This window comes from Pseudorca crassidens, chromosome 4, assembly GCF_039906515.1.
Source record: "Pseudorca crassidens isolate mPseCra1 chromosome 4, mPseCra1.hap1, whole genome shotgun sequence".
Lineage (NCBI taxonomy): Eukaryota > Metazoa > Chordata > Mammalia > Artiodactyla > Delphinidae > Pseudorca > Pseudorca crassidens.
Genome location: NC_090299.1, coordinates 79,426,610 through 79,447,941, shown reverse-complemented (window position 1 = coordinate 79,447,941; position 21,332 = coordinate 79,426,610). Strand labels below are relative to the sequence as shown.

The 21,332-nt window shown below is 36.4% G+C and overlaps 1 long non-coding RNA gene across 1 annotated transcript in view; it reads left to right on the top strand.

Annotated features, from left to right (window-relative positions):
• The window catches only part of LOC137223178 (uncharacterized), a 105,418-nt gene that overhangs the window by 51,514 nt on the left and 32,572 nt on the right, over positions 1-21,332 (top strand). Inside the window, exon 2 of the long non-coding RNA XR_010942747.1 lies at positions 3,969-4,050. This is a non-coding gene — a long non-coding RNA (uncharacterized lncRNA). The remainder of the gene's footprint in view (positions 1-3,968; positions 4,051-21,332) is intronic.

Below are 21,332 nucleotides of genomic sequence, written 5' to 3'. Positions count from 1 at the left end.
CACAGTGAGCCACAGCCACCCCCACTGTCACAGGAGACCCTCCAATACTAGCAGGTTGGTCTGGCCCAGTCCCTTATGAGGTCAGTGCTTTTTTCCCTGAGTCCTGGTGTGCACGAGACCTTGTGTGCACCCTCCAAGAGTGGAGTTTCTGTTTCCCACAGTCATGTGGAATTCCTGCAATCACACCCCACTGGCCTTCAAAGTCAGATTCTCTGGGGGTTCCTTCACCTGGTGCCAGACCCCCAGACTGGGAGGCCTGATGGGGGCGCAGGACTTTCACTCATATGGGAGAACTTCTGTGACTTGTTTTTCAATTTGTGGGTCACCCACCCAGCAGGTATGGGATTTTATTTTATCGTGATTGCGCCCCTCCTTCCATCTTATTGTGGCTTCTTCTTTGTCTTTGGATGCAGTGTATCCTTTTTGGTAGGTTCCAGCGTTTTTTCCTCAATGATTGTTTAGCAGTTAGTTGTTATTTTGGTGTTTTTGCAAGGAGTGAGCTCACATTCTTCGACTCTGCCATCTTGCAACTTCCCAGAGAGCTTCTTCTCTTTCATTCTTTAATGTGATGTTTCACATTTATTGATTTGTATATGTTTAACCATCCTTGCATCTGATGGGTAATTCCATGATGTTTGATCAGCTTAATGTGTCATTGAATTGTGCTAATATTTTGTTAAGAACTTCTGCCTCTATATTAATCAGGGATATTGGTCTATATATTTCTTGTTGTGTCCTTATCTGACTTTGTTGTCTAGATAGTGCTGACTTTGTCAAATGAGTATTCCCTCCTTTTCCATTTTTTGGGAAGACTTTGATAAGGGTTGAAATTAATTCTTCTTTAAATGTGTGACAGAATTCACCAGTGAAGCCTTCTGGTCTTGGGGTTTTCTGTGTTGGGAGGGTTTTGATTATTGAGTTAATCTCCTTACTAGTTATTGATCTGTTCAGATTTTCTACTTTATCATGGTTCAGTCTTTGTAAATTACATGCATCTAGGAATTTATCCATTTCTTTTGGTTATCCCTTTTGTTGGCATATAATTGTTCATAGTAATTTCCTATGATTCTGTATATTTTTATGGTGTCACTTACGTCTCCTTTTTTAATTTTTATTTTGAGTCTTCTCTCTTTCATTTTCTAAGTTAGTCTAGCTAAAGGTTTGCCAATGTAACCAGCTCTTAGTTCTGTTGATCTTTTGATTTTTTTCTATTCTTTTCCTTATCTCTCCTTAATTTATTTCCACTCTCATCTTTGTTTTCTTCTTCCTTCTGCTAACTTGGGCTTAGTTTGTTTTTCTTTTTTTAGTTTCTTAAGGTGTAAAATTAAATTGTTTATTTGAAAAGTATTTTCTTGATATGTGCATTTATTACTCTAAACTTCTGTCTCAGAACTGCTTTTTGGCCTCCTAAATGTTTTGGTGTGTTATGTTTCAAGTTTTACTTGTTTTGATATATTATTTTATTTTCCTTTTGATTTCTTCTTCAACCCATTGATTTTTCACAGGTGAGTTGTTTGGTTTCCACATGTTTGTAAATTTTCCAGTTTCCTCTTTGGTTGATTTACAGTTTTATACCATTGTGGTCAGAAAGGTATCTGGTATGATTTCAGTCGATTGAAATTTGCTATGACTTGTAAGAGCCTTAGTCACTTTCAGTTCAAGGATTTTTTCTTCCCTCTTCTTTCTCTCAAGGGAATATTAGTTGTCAAATATAAGTTTACTTTTTAAAGCAGCATTCAGTAATGTTGGAACTGATTATTCTTAATCCATTCTCCTAGCCACTTCTCAGCTATAGACTATTTTTACTTGATCTTGGGCATTGGTCTCTCCTCTGAGCATCTGCTGCTGTTTTACAAACTTCTGTCTTGATTTTAGGTTCACTCAGCATAAGGTACATCCCATGAAAATGTCTTTCTTTTCCAAACTTGAGAGTTTTTCCATTCTACTGGTCCTTTCGGACACTCACACACCACTATTTAAGGACAGAGCATAGAAACTCTCAGCAAGGGATGGTGGGATTCTTTAAATTGCCCTCAAGATTATTTTACCGATTACTTCACTCAATACTACACCATTTTTCATACTGGTACCTAGAGAGAGAAATTGTGAGTCTGTCCCTTATATCTAAATATTTGAAGACATGCTATCTAGAGGAGATCATGTATTATTTCGGATAGCAGAACTAGGATGGGTATGTGGTACCTTATCTGCCTTCAATCTCTAAGCTTCAAACTCACAGCTTTGTTTCTGATAGTTAAGCATGACACAGTATTTGCTATACTGGGTCTTAATTCTAGCTTTTCCTCAGTCTGGGAAACTCTCCTGTAAGACTGTCTTCTATTTATGAAACTCTCCTGTAAGACTGTCTTCTATTTATTATGCAAATCTTAGCTCAAATATTCCTTCTTCCAAAAATCCCTCCCTAAACATCTTATCTCAGAAGCCCCCCCAGTCACTCCCTATCATTTCACCCTGCTTTCATTAAAGAATATACATTATATTTGTAAATTATTTTGTCTTTCTCCACTTCATTGTGAGATTAGGAGCTTTTTCCTGTGTCTCATTTGTCTCCCAAGTACAGACCAGGGTCAGGCATATAGTTGATAAATGGTTGCTTAATGAAAGAATGACATATGAATAAACATATGTGGATATTATCTCTTGTTTAATTGTAACAAAGGCATGAGAAACACGAACAGTTTGGAAAATATTTTGTACTGACTGCTGTTCAACTGTATATAATAGTTTTTATTATTACGTATTTTGGATAACAAACACAACTAAATCTAGTATACCAAATAGGTTGCTAAATTTACGATTATAAAAGCCTGATTGCAAATAGGCTTAGCACCAGAAATTACTTTGTTTTAACACAGTAGAACATTAATTTTAAGTATCAGAGGAAATAATATTTGACTTCAATTAGAGAAAGTTGGGGAATTAATGCATTTATAATATGTAACAAAGTAAATTACCAAAATCTAGAAAATTAGAAAGATATTACATTATAAAATATACTATACTATGAATAGATTAAATTATAATTTCACTTTTAAAAAAGTGACTTATCAAAAAGCTGCTGTAGAAGGAAAGCGGAATAGATATTCTGAAAATGGAGGAAAGAGATGAAAAGAAACAATATAAAGAGAGTGTAAGAAAGCACAGTGAAGTAAAAATCTAAATATAGAATTACTTTATTGTTCATAAATGGCTTTTAAGATTATAATAAAAAGCATTTGCACATACTCAGGGGAAATATTCTAACAGAGAAATACTCCAGAAAGAACATTAATGATGATGTTAAAAGGGAACAGTATTGTCATGTTATTTGTCAATTTTGTCATTAAACTGTAGACAGACAAGTGAGAAACAAAGAGCTTGAAAACTTGTCCGTTGAAAAAGTAGATAAAAGAGTAGTAATTAGAAATATTTGCTATATGCAGATCAGTGGGACCTGTTGACCTTATTTTCTATGATTTTTCAAAGGATTATTTTATGCATTTACCATTTCTGAAAAGTCCTCAAGGCTTTTCAGAGGCTGTATTGGCCTGTATATGAAAAGTAATTTAGTATTGAAAAAAAAAGTATATGAAAAGTAATTTAGTATTGAAAAGCTCCTGAAATCTAGAAAAAGCCAAAGTGAATCTAATTAGAAGGGGAAGTCTAGTGGGGTACCAGAGATTTGTTGCTACATTGTCATGGTTAAAATATGCAACAGTTTGGAAAAAGCAAAAGCTAAGTATTCAAATGATATTTGTAAGTGTTTGTTAGTAAATAAGCAGGAACTAAAACAACTAGTGGAAATAGAAATACTATAAAAAGCTTTAAGCTATTAGTTGAATTTGTAAAATTTTGACATGCTGTAAATAGCAACAAATCTAAATGTCTCTCACAAAGATTTCTGAATGGAGGAGCTTCCAGGAAGATGGTGGAAGAGTAAGACGCGCAAATCACCTTCCTCCCCACAGATACACCAGAAATACATATACACATGGAACAACTACAGAATACCTACTGAACGCTGGCAGAAGACTGCAGACCTCCCAAAAGGCAAGAAACCCGCCCCCCCCCCCCCACGTAACTGGGTAGGGCAAAAGAAAAAAGAATAAACAGAGACAAAAGGATAGGGACGGGACTTGCACCAGTGGGAGGGAGCTGTGAAGGAGGAAAGGTTTCCACACACTAGGAAGCCCCTTCGTGGGCAGAGACTGCGGGTGGCAGAGGGGGAAAGCTTCGGAGCCGCGGAGGAGAGCACAGTAACGGGTGCGGGGGGCAAAGCGGAGAGATTCCCGCATGAAGGATCGGTGCCGACCGGCACTCACCAGCCTGAGAGGCTTGTCTGCTCCCCCGCCAGGGTGGGCGGGGCTGGGAGCTGAGGCTCGGGCTTCGGTCGGAGCGCCTGGAGAGGACTGGGGTTGGTGGCATGAACACAGCCCTGCAGGGGGTTAGTGCGCCACGGCTGGCCGGGAGGGAGTCCGGGGAAAAGTCTGGACCTGCCGAAGAGGCAAGAGACTTTTTCTTCCCTCTTTATTTCCTGGTGCGCAAGGAGAGGGAATTAAGAACGCTGCATAAGGGAGCTCCAGAGATGGGCGTGAGCTGCAGCTAAAAGCGTGTACCCCAGGGACAGGCATGAGATGCTAAGGCTGCTGCTGCTGCCACCAAGAAGCCTGTGTGTGAGCACGGGTCACTATCCCCACCCCCCTTCCGGAGAGCCTGTGTAACCCGCCACTGCCAGGGTCCGGAGAACCAGGGACAACTCCCTCGGAAGAATGCATGGAGAGCCTCAGGCTGGTGCAATGTCACGCTGGCCTCTGCCGCTGCAGGTTCGCCCTGCACTCCACACCCCTCCCTCTCCCCGGCCTGAGTGAGCCAGAGCCCCCGAATCAGCGGCTCCTTTAACTCCATCCTGGGTGAAGAACAGACGCCCTCTGGTGCCCTACATGCAGAGGCGGGGCCAAATCCAAAGCTGAGCCCCTGGGAGCAGTGAGAACAAAGAAGAGAAAGGGAACTCTCCCAGCAGCCTCAGAAGCAGCAGATTAAAGCTCCACAATCAATTTGATGTACCCTGCATCTGTGGAATACAAGAATAGACAACGATCATCCCGAATTAAGGAGGTGGACTTTGAGAGCAAGATTTATGATTTTTTTCCCCTTTTCCTCTTTTTGTGAGTGTGTACGTGGATGCTTCTATGTGAGATTTTGTCTGTATAGTTTTGCTTCCACCATTTGTCCTAGGGCTCTATCTGTCCATTTTTTTTCTCTTAATTATTTTTTTATTTTAATAACTTCATTATATTTTACCTTACTTTATTTTATTTTACTTTATCTATCTTCTTTCTTTCTTTTTTTCCTTCCTTCCCTCCTTCTTCCTTCCTTCCTCACTCCCTCCTTCCCTCCTTTTTTTCTTTTTTTTTCTATTTCTACTAATTCTTTCTTTCTCCCTTTTATTCTGAGCCATGTGGATGAAAGGCTCTTGGTGCTGCAACCAGGAGTCAGTGCTGTGCCTCTGAGGTGGGAGAGCCAACTTCAGGACACTGGCCCACAAGAGACCTCCCAGCTCCACATAATATCAAACAGCGAAAATCTCCCAGAGATCTCCATCTCAACACAATCACCCAGCTTCACTCAACGACCAGCAAGCTAAAGTGCTGAACATCCTATGCCAAACAACTAGCAAGACAGGAACACAACCCCACCCATTAGCAGAGAGGCTGCTTAAAATCAGAATAAGTCCACAGACACCCCAAAACACACCACAAGGTGTGGACCTGCCCAGCAGAAAGACAAGATCCAGCCTCATCCACCAGAACACAGGCACTAGTCCCCTCCACCAGGAAGACTACACAACCCACTGAACCAATCTTAGTCACTGGGGACAGACAGCAAAAACAACGAGAACTACGAACCTGCAGCCTGCAAAACGGAGACACCAAACACAGTAAGATAAGCAAAATGAGAAGACAGAAAAACACACAGCAGATAAAGGAGCAAGATAAAAACCCACCAGACCTAACAAATGAAGAGGAAATAGGCAGTCTACCTGAAAAAGAATTGAGAATAATGATAGTAAAGATGATCCAAAATCTTGGAAATAGAACAGAGACAATGCAAGAAACATTTAACAAGGACCTAGAAGAACTAAACAGGAAACAAGCAATGATGAAAAACACAATAAATGAAATGAACAATACTCTAGATGGGATCAATAGCAGAATAACTGAGGCAGAAGAATGGACAAGTGACCTGGAAGATAAAAAAGTGGAAATAATTACTGCAGAAGAGAATAAAGAAAAAAGAATGAAAAGAATTGAGGACAGTCTCAGAGACCTCTGGGACAACATTAAACACACCAACATTTGAATTATAGGGGTTCCAGAAGAAAAGAAAAAGAAAGGGACTGAGAAAATATTTGAAGAGATTATAGTTCAAAACTTCCCTAATATGGGAAAGGAAACAGTTAATCAAGTCCAGGAAGCACAGAGAGTCCCATAGAGGATAAATCCAAGGAGAAATATGCCAAGACACATATTAATCAAACTGTCAAAAATTAAATACAAAGAAAACATCTTAAAAGCAGGAAGGGAAAAACAACAAATAACACACAAGGGAATCCCCATAAGGTTAACAGCTGATTTTTTAGCAGAAACTCTGCAAGCCAGAAGGGACTGGCAGGACATATTTAAAGTGATGAAGGAGAAAAACCTGCAACCAAGATTACTCTACCCAGCTAGGATCTCATTCAGATTTGATGGAGAAATTAAAACCTTTACAGACAAGCAAAAGCTGAGAGAGTTCAGCACCACCAAACCAGCTTTACAAGAAACGCTACAGGAACTTCTCTAGGCAAGAAACACAACAGAAGGAAAAGACCTATAATGACGAACCCAAAACAATTAAGAAAATAGGAATAGGAACATACATATTGATAATTACCTTAAATGTAAATGGATTAAATGCTCCCAGCAAAAGAAACAGATTGGCTGAATGGATACAAAAACAAGACCCATATATTTGTTGTCTACACGAGACCCACTTCAGACCTAGAGACACATACAGACTGAAAGTAAGGGGACGGAAAAAAGATGTTTCATGCAAATGGAAACCAAAAGAAAGCTGGAGTAGCAATTCTCGTATCAGACAAAATAGACTTTAAAATAAAGACTATTACAAGAGACAAAGAAGGACACTACATAATGGTCAAGGGACCGATCCAAGAAGAAGATATAACAACTGTAAATATTTATGCACCCAATATAGGAGCACCTCAATACATAAGGCAAATACTAACAGCCATAAAAGGGGAAATCGACAGTAACACATTCATAGTAGGGGACTTTAGCACCCCACTTTCACCAACGGCCAGATCATCCAAAATGAAAATAAATAAGGAAACACAAGCTTTAAATGATACATTAAACAAGATGGACTTAATTGATATTTATAGGACATTCCATCGAAGAACAACAGAATACACATTTTTCTCTAGTGCTCCTGGAACATTCTCCAGGATAGATCATATCTTGCATCACAAATCAAGCCTTGGTAAATTTTAGAAAATCGAAGTTGTATCAAGTATATTTTCCGACCACAACGCTATGAGACTAGATATCAATTACAGGAAAAGATCTGTAAAAAATACAAACACATGGAGGCTAAAGAATACACTACTGAATAACGAAGTGATCACTGAAGAAATGCAAGTGGAAATTAAAAAATACCTTAGAAACAAATGATAATGGAGACACGACCACCCAAAACCTATGGGATGCAGTAAAAGCAGTTCTAAGATGGAAGTTGATAGCAATACAAGCCTACCTTAAAAAGCAGGAAACATCTCGAATAAAGAACCTAACCTTGCACCTAAAGCAATTAGAGGAAGAAGAACAAAAAAAAAAACCAAAGTTAGCAGAAGGAGAGAAATCGTAAAAATCAGATCAGAAATAAATGAAAAAGAAATGAAGGAAATGATAGCAAAGATCAATAAAACTAAAAGCTGGTTCTTTGAGAAGATAAACAAAATTGATAAACCATTAGCCAGACTCATCAAGAAAAAAAGGGAGAAGACTGAAATCAATAGAATTAGAAATGAAAAAGGAGAAGTAACAACTGACACTGCAAAAATACAAAAGATCATGAGAGATTACTACAAGCAACTCTACGCCAATAAAATGGACAACCTGGAAGAAATGGACAAATTTTTAGAAATGCACAATCTGCCGAGACTGAATCAGGAATAAACAGAAAATATGAACAGACCAATCACAAGCACTGAAATTGAAACTGTAATTAAAAATCTTCCAACAAACAAAAGCCCAGGACCAGATAGCTTCACAGGTGAATTCTATCAAACATTTAGAGAAAAGCTAACACCTATCCTTCTCAAACTCTTCCAAAATAAGGCAGAGGGAGGAACACTCCCAAACTCATTCTATGAGGCCACCATCACCCTGATACCAAAACCAGACAAGGATGTCACAACGAAAGAAAACTACAGGCCAATATCACTGATGAACATAGATGCAAAAATTTTCAACAAAGTACTAGCAAACAGAATCCAACAGCACATTAAACGAATCATACAGCATGATCAAGTGGGGTTTATTCCAGGAATGCAAGGATTCTTCAATATACACAAATCAATCAATGTGATACACCATATTAACAAATTGAAGGAGAAAAACCACATGATCATCTCAATAGATGCAGGGAAAGCTTCCGACAAAATTCAACACCATTTATGATAAAAACCCTGCAGAAAGTAGGCATAGAGGGAACTATCCTCAACATAATAAAGGCCGTATATGAGAAACCCACAGCCAACATCGTCCTCAATGGTGAAAAACTGAAAGCATTTCCACTAAGATCAGGAACAAGAAGGTTGCCCATGCTCACCACTCTTATTCAACATAGTTTTGGAAGTTTCAGCCACAGCAATCAGAGAAGGAAAGGAAATAAAAGGAATCCAAATCGGAAAAGAAGAAGTAAAGCTGTCACTGTTTGCAGATGAAATGATACTATACATAGAGAATCCTAAAGATGCTACCAGAAAACTGCTAGAGCTAATCAATGAATTTAGTAAAGTAGCAGGATACAAAACTAATGCACAGAAATCTCTGGCATTCCTATACACTAACGGTGAAAAATCTGAAAATGAAATCAAGAAAACATTTCCATTTACCATTGCAACAAAAAGAATAAAATATCTAGGAATAAACCTACCTAAGGAGACAAAAGACCTGTATGCAGAGAATTATAAGACACTGATGAAAGAAATTAAAGATGATAGAAATAGATGGAGAAATATACCATGTTCTTGGATTGGAAGAATCAACATTGTGAAAATGCCTCTACTATCCAAAGCAATGTACAGATTCAATGCAATCCCTATCAAACTACCACTGGCATTTTTCACAGAACTAGAACAAAAAATTTCACAACTTGTATGGAAACACAAAAGACCCCGAATAGCCAAAGCAATCTTGAGAACGAAAAACGGAGCTGGAGGAATCAGGCTCCTGACTGCAGACTATACTACAAAGCTACAGTAATCAAGACAGTATGGTACTGGCACAAAAACAGAAAGATAGATCAATGGAACAGTATAGAAAGCCCAGAGATTAACCGACGCACATATGGTCACCTTATCTTTGATAAAGGTGGCAGGAATGTACAGTGGAGAAAGGACAGCCTCTTCAATAAGTGGTGCTGGGAAAACTGGACAGGGACATGTAAAAGTATGAAATTAGATCACTCCCTAACACCATACACAAAAATAAGCTCAAAATGGATTAAAGACGTAAATGTACAGCCAGAAACTATCAAACTCTTAGAGGAAAACATAGGCAGTATACTCTATGATATAAATCACAGCAAGATCCCTTTTGACTCACCTCCTAGAGAAATGGAAATAAAAACAAAAATAAACAAATGGGACCTAATGAAACTTCAAAGCTTTTGCACAGCAAAGGAAAACATAAACAAGACCAAAAGACAACCCTCAGAATGGGAGAAAATATTTGCAAATGAAGCAACTGACAAAGGATTAATCTCCAAAACTTATAAGCAGCTCATGCAGCTTAATAACAAAAAAACAAACAACCCAGTCCAAAAATGGGCAGAAGAGCTAAATAGACATTTCTCTAAAGAAGATATATGGACTGCCAACAACCACATGAAAGAATGCTCAACATCATTAATTATTAGAGAAATGCAAATCAAAACTACAATGAGATATTATCTCACACCAGTCAGAATGGCCATCATCAAAAATCTAGAAACAATAAATGCTGGAGAGGGCGTGGACAAAAGGGAACACTCTTGGACTGTTGGTGGGAATGTAAATTGATACAGCCACTGTGGAGAACAGTATGGAGGTTCCTTAAAAAACTACAAATAGAACTACCATATGAACCAGCAATCCCAGTTCTGGGCATATACCCTGAGAAAACCATAATTCAAGAAGAGTCATGTACCACAGTGTTCATTGCTGCTCTATTTACAATAGCCAGGAGATGGAAACAACCTAAGTGTCCATCATCGGATGAATGGATAAAGAAGATGTGGCACATATATACAATGGAGTATTACTCAGCCATAAAAAGAAATGAAATTGAAGTATTTGTAATGAGGTGGATAGACCTAGAGTCTGTCATATAGAGTGAAGTAAGTCAGAAAGAGAGAGACAAATACCGTATGCTAACACATATATATGGAATTTAAGGGAAAAAAAATGTCATGAAGAGCCTAGGGGCAAGAAAGGAATGAAGAGCCACACCTACTAGAGAATGGACTTGAGGATATGGGGAGGGGGAAAGGTAAGCTGTGACAAAGTGAGAGAGAGCCATGGACATATATACACTACCAAACGTAAGGTATATAGCTAGTGGGAAGCAGCCGCATAGCACAGGGAGATCAGCTCAGTGCTTTGTGACTGTCTGGAGGGGTGGGATAGGGAGGGTGGGAGGGAGGGAGACGCAAGAGGGAAGAGATATGGGAACTTATGTATATATATAACTGATTCATTTTGTTGTAAAGCAGAAACTAACACACCATTGTAAAGCAATTATACTCCAATAAAGATGTTAAAAAAAAAAAGATTTCTGAATCTTCACTGTGACTTTAACTGAACTGATGATTGAATGTGTTCTTGTATTTTACATCTTATCTCCATTATCCCCTTTGGAGGTGAAAGACAGTTAAAAAGATAATAAAAGATAGTATAAATGAAATTTGAGCAAATAAGGTGATAGGGTATCACATGCTACATGAGAAGCAGTTTCTGTTTTTATTGCTCAACTCTTTGGTTGGATTTTCACCAATTTTATTGTTCCTAAAGAGAAAAGTATATTGTAATAATCTAAAGGATAGAAGCAAAATTCTCCATCAAACCACCTTCCATGAAAGATTGGAATGCACATCTACCAATTTTATAACAAAACAAGATCGAAAGGGAAATAAATAGATGAATAATGAAGTCATCAAGCTTGTGAAAGACATCTGCCAAATGGAATCAAGATTTATTTCGTTTTCACTGAAGCCGTAATCCCCAGTGTGATGATATTTGAAGGTGGAGCTTTTGGGAGGTAGTTATGTTTAGATGAAGTCATGAGGGTGGATCCCCTATGATGTGATTAGTGTACTTATAACAAAAAGTTGACATGCTCTCTCACTCTCAGTCATATGAGGATACCACAAGATGCATCTGTCTGCAAACCAGAAGGAGGGTCCATACCAGATACTGAATCAGGTGGAACTTTGATTTTGAACATTTCAGGCTCCAGAACTGTGAGTAATAAATGTTGTTGTTTAAGCCACCAAGTCCATGGTAATTTGTTATAGCAGCTCAAACTAAGATAGCCTGAATATAAAATGGTAATACATAGTCTCAGTAAATTTAAGAAGACCAAAATCATATCAATGATCTTTTCCAAACACAATGGCATACCATTAGAAATCAACTACAAGAAAAAAGCTGCAAAAACCCCAGAACACATGGAGACTAAACAATATGATACTAACAACCAATGGGTTACTGAAGAACTCAAAGAGGAAGCAAAAATAAAATAACTGGAGAAAAAAAGAAACCAAAAACACAACAATCCAAAAATCTACAGGATGCAGGATAAGCAGTTCTATGAGGGAAGTTTACAGAGATAGAAGCCTACATTAGAAAACAAGGAAAATCTAAAATAAACAACCTAAACTTATACGTAAAGGAACTAGAGAAAAAAACCACAAAACACAAAATTAATAGAAGTAAATCAATCATAAAGATCAGAGTAGAAATAAATGAAATAGAGACTAAAAACAGTAGAAAATATCAATAAAATGAAGACCTAATTTTTTGAAAAGATGAAACTGACAAACCTTTAGCTAGACTCATCAAGAAAAAAGAGAGAGGCACCAAATAAATAAAATCAGAAATGAAAAAGAAGTTACAACTCATACCACAGAAATACAAAGGATCTTAAGAGATTATTACAAACAATTATAGGCCAATAAAATGGACAACCTATAAGAAATGGACAAATTCTTAGAAAGGTACAATCTCCCTAGACTAAAGCAGAAAGAAATAGAAAGTATGACCAGACCAATTACGAGTAATGAACTTGAATCAGTAATAAAATAAACTATCAATAAACAAAAGTCTAGGACCAGATGGCTTCAGGAGTGAATTCTACCAATCACTTAAAGAAGAGTTAACACTTATCTTTCTCAAACTATTGCAAAAATTTACAGAGGAAGGAATGCTTCCAAACTTGTTCTATGAGGCCAGCATCACCCTGATACCAAAACCAAAGATACCACAAAAAAATAAAATTGTACACTAATATCACTGATGAACATATATGAAAAAACCTGAATAATATATTAGCAAACCAAATTCAACAATACATTAAAAGGGTCATATACCATGATCAAATTGGCTTTACCCCAGGGAAACAAGAATGGTTCAATATCTGCAAATTAATCAATGTGATACACTACATTCACAAACTGAAGACTAAGAATCATATGATCATCTCACTAGATACAGAAAAAACTTTTAACAAAAGTCAACATCCATTTATGATAAAAACTCTCCAGAATATGGGTATAAAGGGACAGCAACATAAAATAAAGGCTATATATGACAAGCCCACAGCTAATATCATTCTTGTCAATGAAAAGCTGAAAGCATTTCTGCTAAGATCAGGAAAATGCCAGGATGCTCACTCTCACCAATTTTATTCAACACAGTAATGGAAATACTAGACACAGGAATCAAATAAAGAGAGATAAAAGGAATCCAAATTGTAAAGAAAGAAGTAAAACTATTACTGTTTGCAGATGACATAATATTATAAATAGAAAATCCTAAAGACATCATCATAAAGCTATTAGAATGCAACAACAATGAACCCTGTAAAGTTGCAGGATACGAAATTAATATACAGAAATTAATTGCATATGTATACACTAGCAACAAACTATCAGAAAGAGAAATTAAGAAGAGAATCCCATTTATAATCCTATTAGAATGAAAAAAAAAAATACCTAGGAATAAGTCTACCTAAGGAGGTAAGATATGTGTATTCAGAAAACAAAGAGATACTAATGAAAGCAATTGAAGACAACAGTAACAAATGGAAAGCTATACTGTGTTCATGGGTTGGAAAAATTAGTGTTATTCAAATGGCAATATTACCCAAGGAAATCTACAGATTTGATGCAATCCCTATTAAAATACCAATGGCCTTTTCCATAGAAGAACTATAAAATTTGTATGGCAACATAAAAGGCCACAAATAGTCAAAACAATTTTGAGAAAGAAGAACACAGCTGGAGGTATCATGCACTCTCATTTAAACTCTATACTATAAAGCTACAGCAAGCAAAACAGTATGGTGCTAGTACAAAAATACACACATGTATCAGTGGAACAGAACAGAGAGACCAGAACTGAACCCACACTTATATAGTCAATGTACAAAAAGGAGACAAGAATATATAATGGAGAAAAGATAGCCTCTTCAACAAATGGTTTTGGGAAACTGGTCAGCTACATGCAGAAGAAAGAAACTGCATTTCTTTCTCACACCATATAAAAAAATAAACTCAAAATGGATTAGAGACTTAAATATAAATACTGAAACCATAAAACTTCTAGGAGAAAACAAGTTGTTACTCTTTGATATAGGTCTTAGCAATATTTTGTTGGACATGTCTTCTCAGGCAAGGTAACAAATGCAAAAATAAACAAATGGGACTATATCAAACTAAAAAGCTGTTGCACAGTGAAAGAAAATATTAACAAGATGAAAAGGCAGCCTACTGAATGGGTGAAGATTTTTAAACAATATATGCAATAAGGGGTTAATATAAAAAATATATGAAGAACTCATACAACTCAACATCAAAATACCAAACAACCCAATTAAAAATTCAACAGAGGGCCAGAATAGACATTTTCCAAAGATATACAGATGGCCAACAGGCACATGAAAAGATGCTTAACATCACAAATAATCATGGAAATACAAGTCAAAAACAGTGAGATATCACCTCACATCTTCAGAAGGGCTATTATTAAAAAGACAATAGGGCTTCCCTGGTGGCACAGTGGTTGAGAGTCCGCCTGCCGATGCAGGGGACACGGGTTTGTGCCCTGGTCCAGGAATATCTCACATGCCGTGGAGTGGCTAGGCCCGTGAGCCATGGCCGCTGAGCCTGCGCGTCCAGAGCCTGTGCTCCGCAATGGGAGAGGCCCCAACAGTGAGAGGCCCGCACACTGCAAAAAAAAAAAAAAAAAAAAGACAATAAAAAACAAGTGTTGTCAAGGATATGGAGGAAAAGGAACACTTGTGCACTATTTGTGGGAGTATAATTTAGTGCAGCCACTATAGAAAATAGTATGGAGGTACCTAAAAAATTAAAAATGGAACTATAATATGATTCAGCAATTCCAATTCTGTGTATTTATCTGAAGAAAATGAACACCATAATTCAAAAAGATATATACTACCCCTTTGTTCTTTGCAGCATTACTTAAAATACACAAAATATAAAAGCAACCTAAGTACCACTGGACAGATTAATGGATAAAGATATGGCATATAAACAAAGGAATATTACCGAGCGATGAAAAAGAATGAAATCTTGCCATTTATGACAACATGGATGGACCTAGAGGTATTATGCTAAGTGAGATAAGTCAGAAAGAGAAAGAGAAATACTGTATGAATCCATCTATATGTGGAATTTAAAAAAATAAATACAACAAAACAGAAACAGAGTCATAGACACAGAGAACAAACAGGTGGTTTCCAGAGAGGAATCAGGTAGAGGGATGAGAGAAATAGGTGAGTGAGATTAAGAGGTACAAAATTCCAGTTACAAAATAAATTAATGACAGGTATGAAATGTATTGTGTGGGGAATATAGTCAATAATGTAATATCTTTGTATGGTGACAGATGGTAACTAGACATTTTGTGGTGATAATTTTGAAATGTATAGAAATACTGAATCATTATGTTGTACACAAGGAACTAACATAGAGCTGTAGGTCAATTATATTTCAGAAACAAATTCACTAACTCAGAAAAAGAGGTCAGATTTGTGGTTATCAGAAACGTGATTTAAAAAACTCCCAACAAGCAAAATTCCAGGATCAGATGGCTTCACAGGTGAATTCTATCAAACATTTAGAGAAGAGTTAACACCTATGCTTCTGAAACTATTCCAAAAAATTGCAGAGAAAGGAACACTGCCAAACTCATTCTATCAGGCCACCGTCAACCTGATTATTAAAAACAGACAAAGATATGACAAAAAAAGACAATTACAGGCCAATGTCACTGATGAACATAGACACAGAATTCCTCAACAAAATACTAGCAAACTGAATCCAACAATACATTAAAAGGATCATACACCATGATCAAGTGGGGTTTATCCCAGGGATGCAAGGATTTTTCAATATTCACAAATCAATCATGTAATACACCACATCAACAAACTGAAGAATAAAAACCATATGATCATCTCCATAGATGCAGAAAAAGTTTTTGACAAAATTCAGCACCCATTTATGATAAAAACTCTCCAGAAAGTGGGCACAGAGGGAATATACCTCAACATAATAAAGGCTATATATGGCAAACCTACATCTAGCATCATACTCAATGGTGAAAAGCTGAAAGCATTTCCTCTAAGATCAGGAACAAGACAAGGATGTCCACTCTCACCACTTTTGTTCAACATAGTTTTGGAAGTCCTAGCCATGGCAATCAGAGAAAAAGAAAAAGAAATAAAAGGAATCCAAATTGGAAAAGAAAAATTTAAACTCTCACTGTTTGCAGATGACATGACAGTATACATAGAAAATCCTAAAGTTGCTACCAGAAACTACTAGAGCTCATCAATGAATTCAGTAATGTTGCAGAATTCAAAATTATACACAGAAATCTGAAAGAGAAAGAAACAATCCCATTTATCATCACATCAGAAAGAATAAAATACCTAGGAACAAGCCTATCTAAGGAGACAAAAGACCTTCTCTCTGAAAACTATAAGACACTATTAAAATACCAATGGCAATGTTTTCAAAAGAAATTTAAGGTGACACAAAACAGTTGGAAAAATATACAATGTTCTTGGATTGGAAGAATCAATATTGCCAAAATGACTCTTCTACCCAAGGCGATCTATAGATTCAATGCAATGCCTATCAAGTTATCAAAGACATTTTTCACAGTACTAGAATAAAAAATCTTAAAATTTGTATGGAGACACAAAAGACCCCAAATAGTCAAAGCAATCTTGAGAAAGAAAAATGGAGCTGGAAGAATCAGGCTCCATGACTTCAAACTATACTACAAAGCTACAGTCATCAGGACAGTATGTTACTGGCACAAAAACAGAAATATAGGTCAATAGAAGAGGACAGAAAGCCCAGAAATAAACCTACGCACCTGTGGTCAATTAATCTATGACAAAGGTGGCAAGACTATACAATGGAGGAAAGACAGTCTCTTCAATAAATGGTGCTGGGAGAACTGGACAGCTACATGTAAAAAAATGAAATTAGAACACTTTTTAACACCACACACAAAAGTAAACTCGAAATGGATTAAAGACCTAAATGTAAGACTGGATACTATAAAACTCTTAGAGGAAAACATAGGCTGAATACTCTATGACATAAATTGCAGCAATATCGTTTTTGATCTGTCTCCTACAGTAATTGGAAATGAAACCAAACACAAACAAATGGGACCTAAAAACTTCTGCAGAACAAAGGAAACCATAAACCAAATGAAAAGACAACCCACAGAATGGGAGAAAATGTTTTCAAACGATGTTACCAACAAAGGATTAATCTCCAAAACTTACAAACAGCTCATGAGGCTCAATATCAAAAAAACAAACAACCCAATTAAAAATGGGGAAAATAGACATTTCTCCAAAGAAGACATACAGATGGTCAAGAGGCCACATTAAAAGGTGCTTAACATGTCTAATTATTAGAGAAACGCAAATCAAAACTACAATGACGTACCACCTCACACCAGTCAGAATGCCATCATCAAAACGTCTACAAAAAATAAATGCTGGAGAGGATGTGGAGAAAAGGGAACCTTCATGCACTGTTGGTGGGAATGTAAATTGATGCAGCCACTATGGAAAACTGTATGGAGGTTCCTTAAAAAACTAAAAATAGAGCTTCCATATGATCCAGCAATCCCACTCCTGGGCATATATCCAGAGAAAAACATGGTTCAAAAGGATACATGCACCTCAATGTTCATTGCAGTGCTGTTTACAATAGCCGAGAAAAGGAAGCAACCTAAATGTCCATTGACAAATTAATGGATAAAGAAGATGTTGCACATATACAATGGAATATTACTCAGCCATTAAAAAGAATGAAAGAATGCCACTTGCAGCAACATGGATAGACTAAGTGAAGTAAGTCAGACAGAGAAGGACAAATATCATATGATATTGCTTATACGTGGAATCTAAAAAAAAAAGGATACAAATGAACGTATTTACAAATAGAAACAGACTCACAGACTTACAGAGTGAACTTATGATTACCAGGGGGAAAGGGATAGGTTGGAAGTTTGGGATTGGTTATCTATTTTATATATGGCAGTGTGTATATATCAATATATAGATATCTTGATATATACACACTGCCATATATAAAATAGATAACCAACAAGGAATTACTGTATTGCAGAGGAACTCTTCTCAATATTCTGTATTAACCTAAATGAGAAAAAACTTGAAAAAGAATGGATAAATGCATATGGATAACTGTATCAGTTTATACCTGAAACTAATGCAACATTGTTAATCAGCTATACTCCAATATGAAATAAAAATTTAAAACAAAAAGAATAGGGGGTGGGAGGAGTATGAAGTGGATCTAGTCAAAAGGTACAAATTTCCAGTTGTAATATTAATAAGTACATCATGAGATGTGATGTACAACATGATAAATATAATTAACGCTGCTGTGTATTATATATGAAAATTGTTGAGAGAAAATCCTGTGTTCTCATCACAAGCAAAAATTATTTTTTTCTTATCTGTATGAGATGATGGTTGTTCACTAAACTGATTGTGGTGATCATTTCATGATGTATTTATGTCAAATCATTATGCTGCATACCTTAAACTTTTATAATACTGTATGTCAATTATATCCTAAAAAAACTGAAAGGAAAAATGGTAACACATCACTACAGGTATGTATAATTGCTTTTCTTTGCATAGTGTTATGACTTGCACACCTATCTTAAGCTATCATGGAAAGCTGAATAAAAAGCTAAGAATTTCCTTTAAGCAGCAGATTCCTGTCATATCTTGTCCAAATTCGTTGACTTCAAATCATGTTTAAAATAATCATCAAGGATGATTAACAGCTGTCACAACTAGTTCAGTTGGTTCTAGTCAACATCATTTACATTTTTAGATATTTTATATATTACTTTCTTGCCTTGTTGGTCCCTAAATAATATCTTTCAATTATCTCTTAATTAAGATTACAAAGTAAAAGTCAAATACTTAACATCACAACTTGTGATGGTTAGTTTTGTGTGTCAGCTTGGCTAGGCTATGGTGTCCTGCTGTTTGGTCAAACACTAGTCTAGATGCTTCTGTAAAAGTATTTTGTCAATGTGATTAACATTTATAATCACTTTTCTTTAAGTAAATCAAATTACCCTTGATAATGTGAGTGGGCTTCTTTCAATTAGTTAAAGGCCTTAAGAAAAGAAATTGAGGCTTCCTGGAGAAGAGGGAATTCCTTCTCAATACTGTAACATAGAAAGTTTGGCTGACTTTCTAGCCTCCTAACCTGTTCTGTGGATTTTGGATTCAAGACCTCAATGTCAACTCTTACTGGAATTTCTAGCCTGCCAGCCTGACCTACAGATTTTGAATTTACCCATTTCCACAAGCGTGAGGCAATTCCTTAAAATAAATCTATATATTTCTCTATGTACATATGTGTATTTGTATATCTATATCCTAGTGCTTTTGTTTCTTTAGAGAATCCTGACTGATAAAGGGCTCAATGCTTTTTTAGAAACTCTGGGATACACTAACATCTGTAAACAAAATTTCCTCCTTACTACTTTTACATCATTTAAGCAGTGTTGCAGTAGCCTGAAGCCCAGAGACAGAAAGTACAGTGGCAGATTTCTTTCTTTCTTTAAAAAAAATCTTTGAAGTGAACATGAAGGTAATGCTACTGCTATATAAATACAAGGCTGTGTTATTAATAATGCTAATGATAGAACATCTAAGAATGTAGCATTGGCACCTCATTATGAATGTCCTCTTTTTTCTACAAAACAAAGCACCTTTAGTAATTATATTATCTACACCCACAAAATCATTAGACACTTATGAATTATTCACATTTTCCATTATCCTTTCTAATTAACATTCTTAGTGAATGGAGTTTTTAAAACATACCACTTTCCTCAACTTTGCCATATTTATTTAAACTGCCAATAAAAAGAAGAACTTGTGAATATTTTGAACAGTGACTAAGAAGAATCAAATGATTTATGTCATAATTTTGTCTATCAGTAGTGGGATAATATGCTAGAAGAGTGTTATGTATTATTAAACACTTTAAACACTTATAAAAATTCTTACTGGAAACATTACAGAATGCCAAAATTTGTTTCTCAATTTAAGGCAAGAAAGAGTGTATGAAAATATTTTTTAGAACAGATGGTAACAGGGGACTTCCCTGGTGGTCCAATGGTAAAGAATCTGCCTTGCAATGATGGGGAAGTGGATTCAACCCCGGTCAGGGAACTAAGATCCCACATTCCATGGGGCAACAAACCCAAGGGTCACAACTACTGAGTTCACATGCCTCAACTAGAGCCTGCATACTACAAACTACAGAGCCCACATGCTCTGGAGCCTGTACACCACAACTAGAGAAGAGAAAACCCACACGCCACAACTAGGGAGAAGCCCAAGTGCCGCAACGAAGAGCCCATATGCTGCAACAAAAGATCCCGCATGCCTCAATGAAGAGCCCACATGCCGCAACTAAGACCTGACACAGCCAAAAATTAAAAAAAAACAAAACAAAAAAACATAGTAATATGTGGGAGGGTAAGAGAAGTCATCCCCAGTTACTGTTTCTAAGAAATAAATTTGTATGGCACTTTAAAGTTTACAAAACACTTTTACACACATTGTTTCCTGTTTTTCATATGTACCTATGATGTACAATAAGTTCAGCCAAACAAAATACTTTTTAAATAATTGCCCCAATATAGACAATAATTGATGAGTGGAAGTGGGTATTACCCAGGATGTTCTACTCAAGGAGACATCTGTCCACACTTTACTCTTCAAGAGAAAATGCTATAGTATTGTATGTGAGCTAATGTATTGTCATTCCCTAAAAATATAGTGCAGAATAAACTTACAGTAAAACATCAAGCACAGAAAAAGAGCTAAGGTTGTACATTTTTCTTATTCCTTTCTTTATGTGAGTTTCTTCTTGTGGTAAATAATCTTTATTCATTTCAGCAGAAAGCTGCAAAGATTATTACATCTGATGGAAATAGGAAAATGTTAGGGTCACGTGGTACACACACTTAATCAGTCCTTTACTTCTTGGAAACGGTTCCTAACTTAGCACTCTCATAGACTATTTCTCATGGATTTTGAGCTATTTCCTGTACTAGAAGCCATTGCTTTTAAACTTGACTATCTTGGATAGTAATTGTTTTGCCAAACTAGGCTTCTATTAGATTTGCTATCAAGATCACCATCCATCTTATTCATAAAACATTAATAGATTAT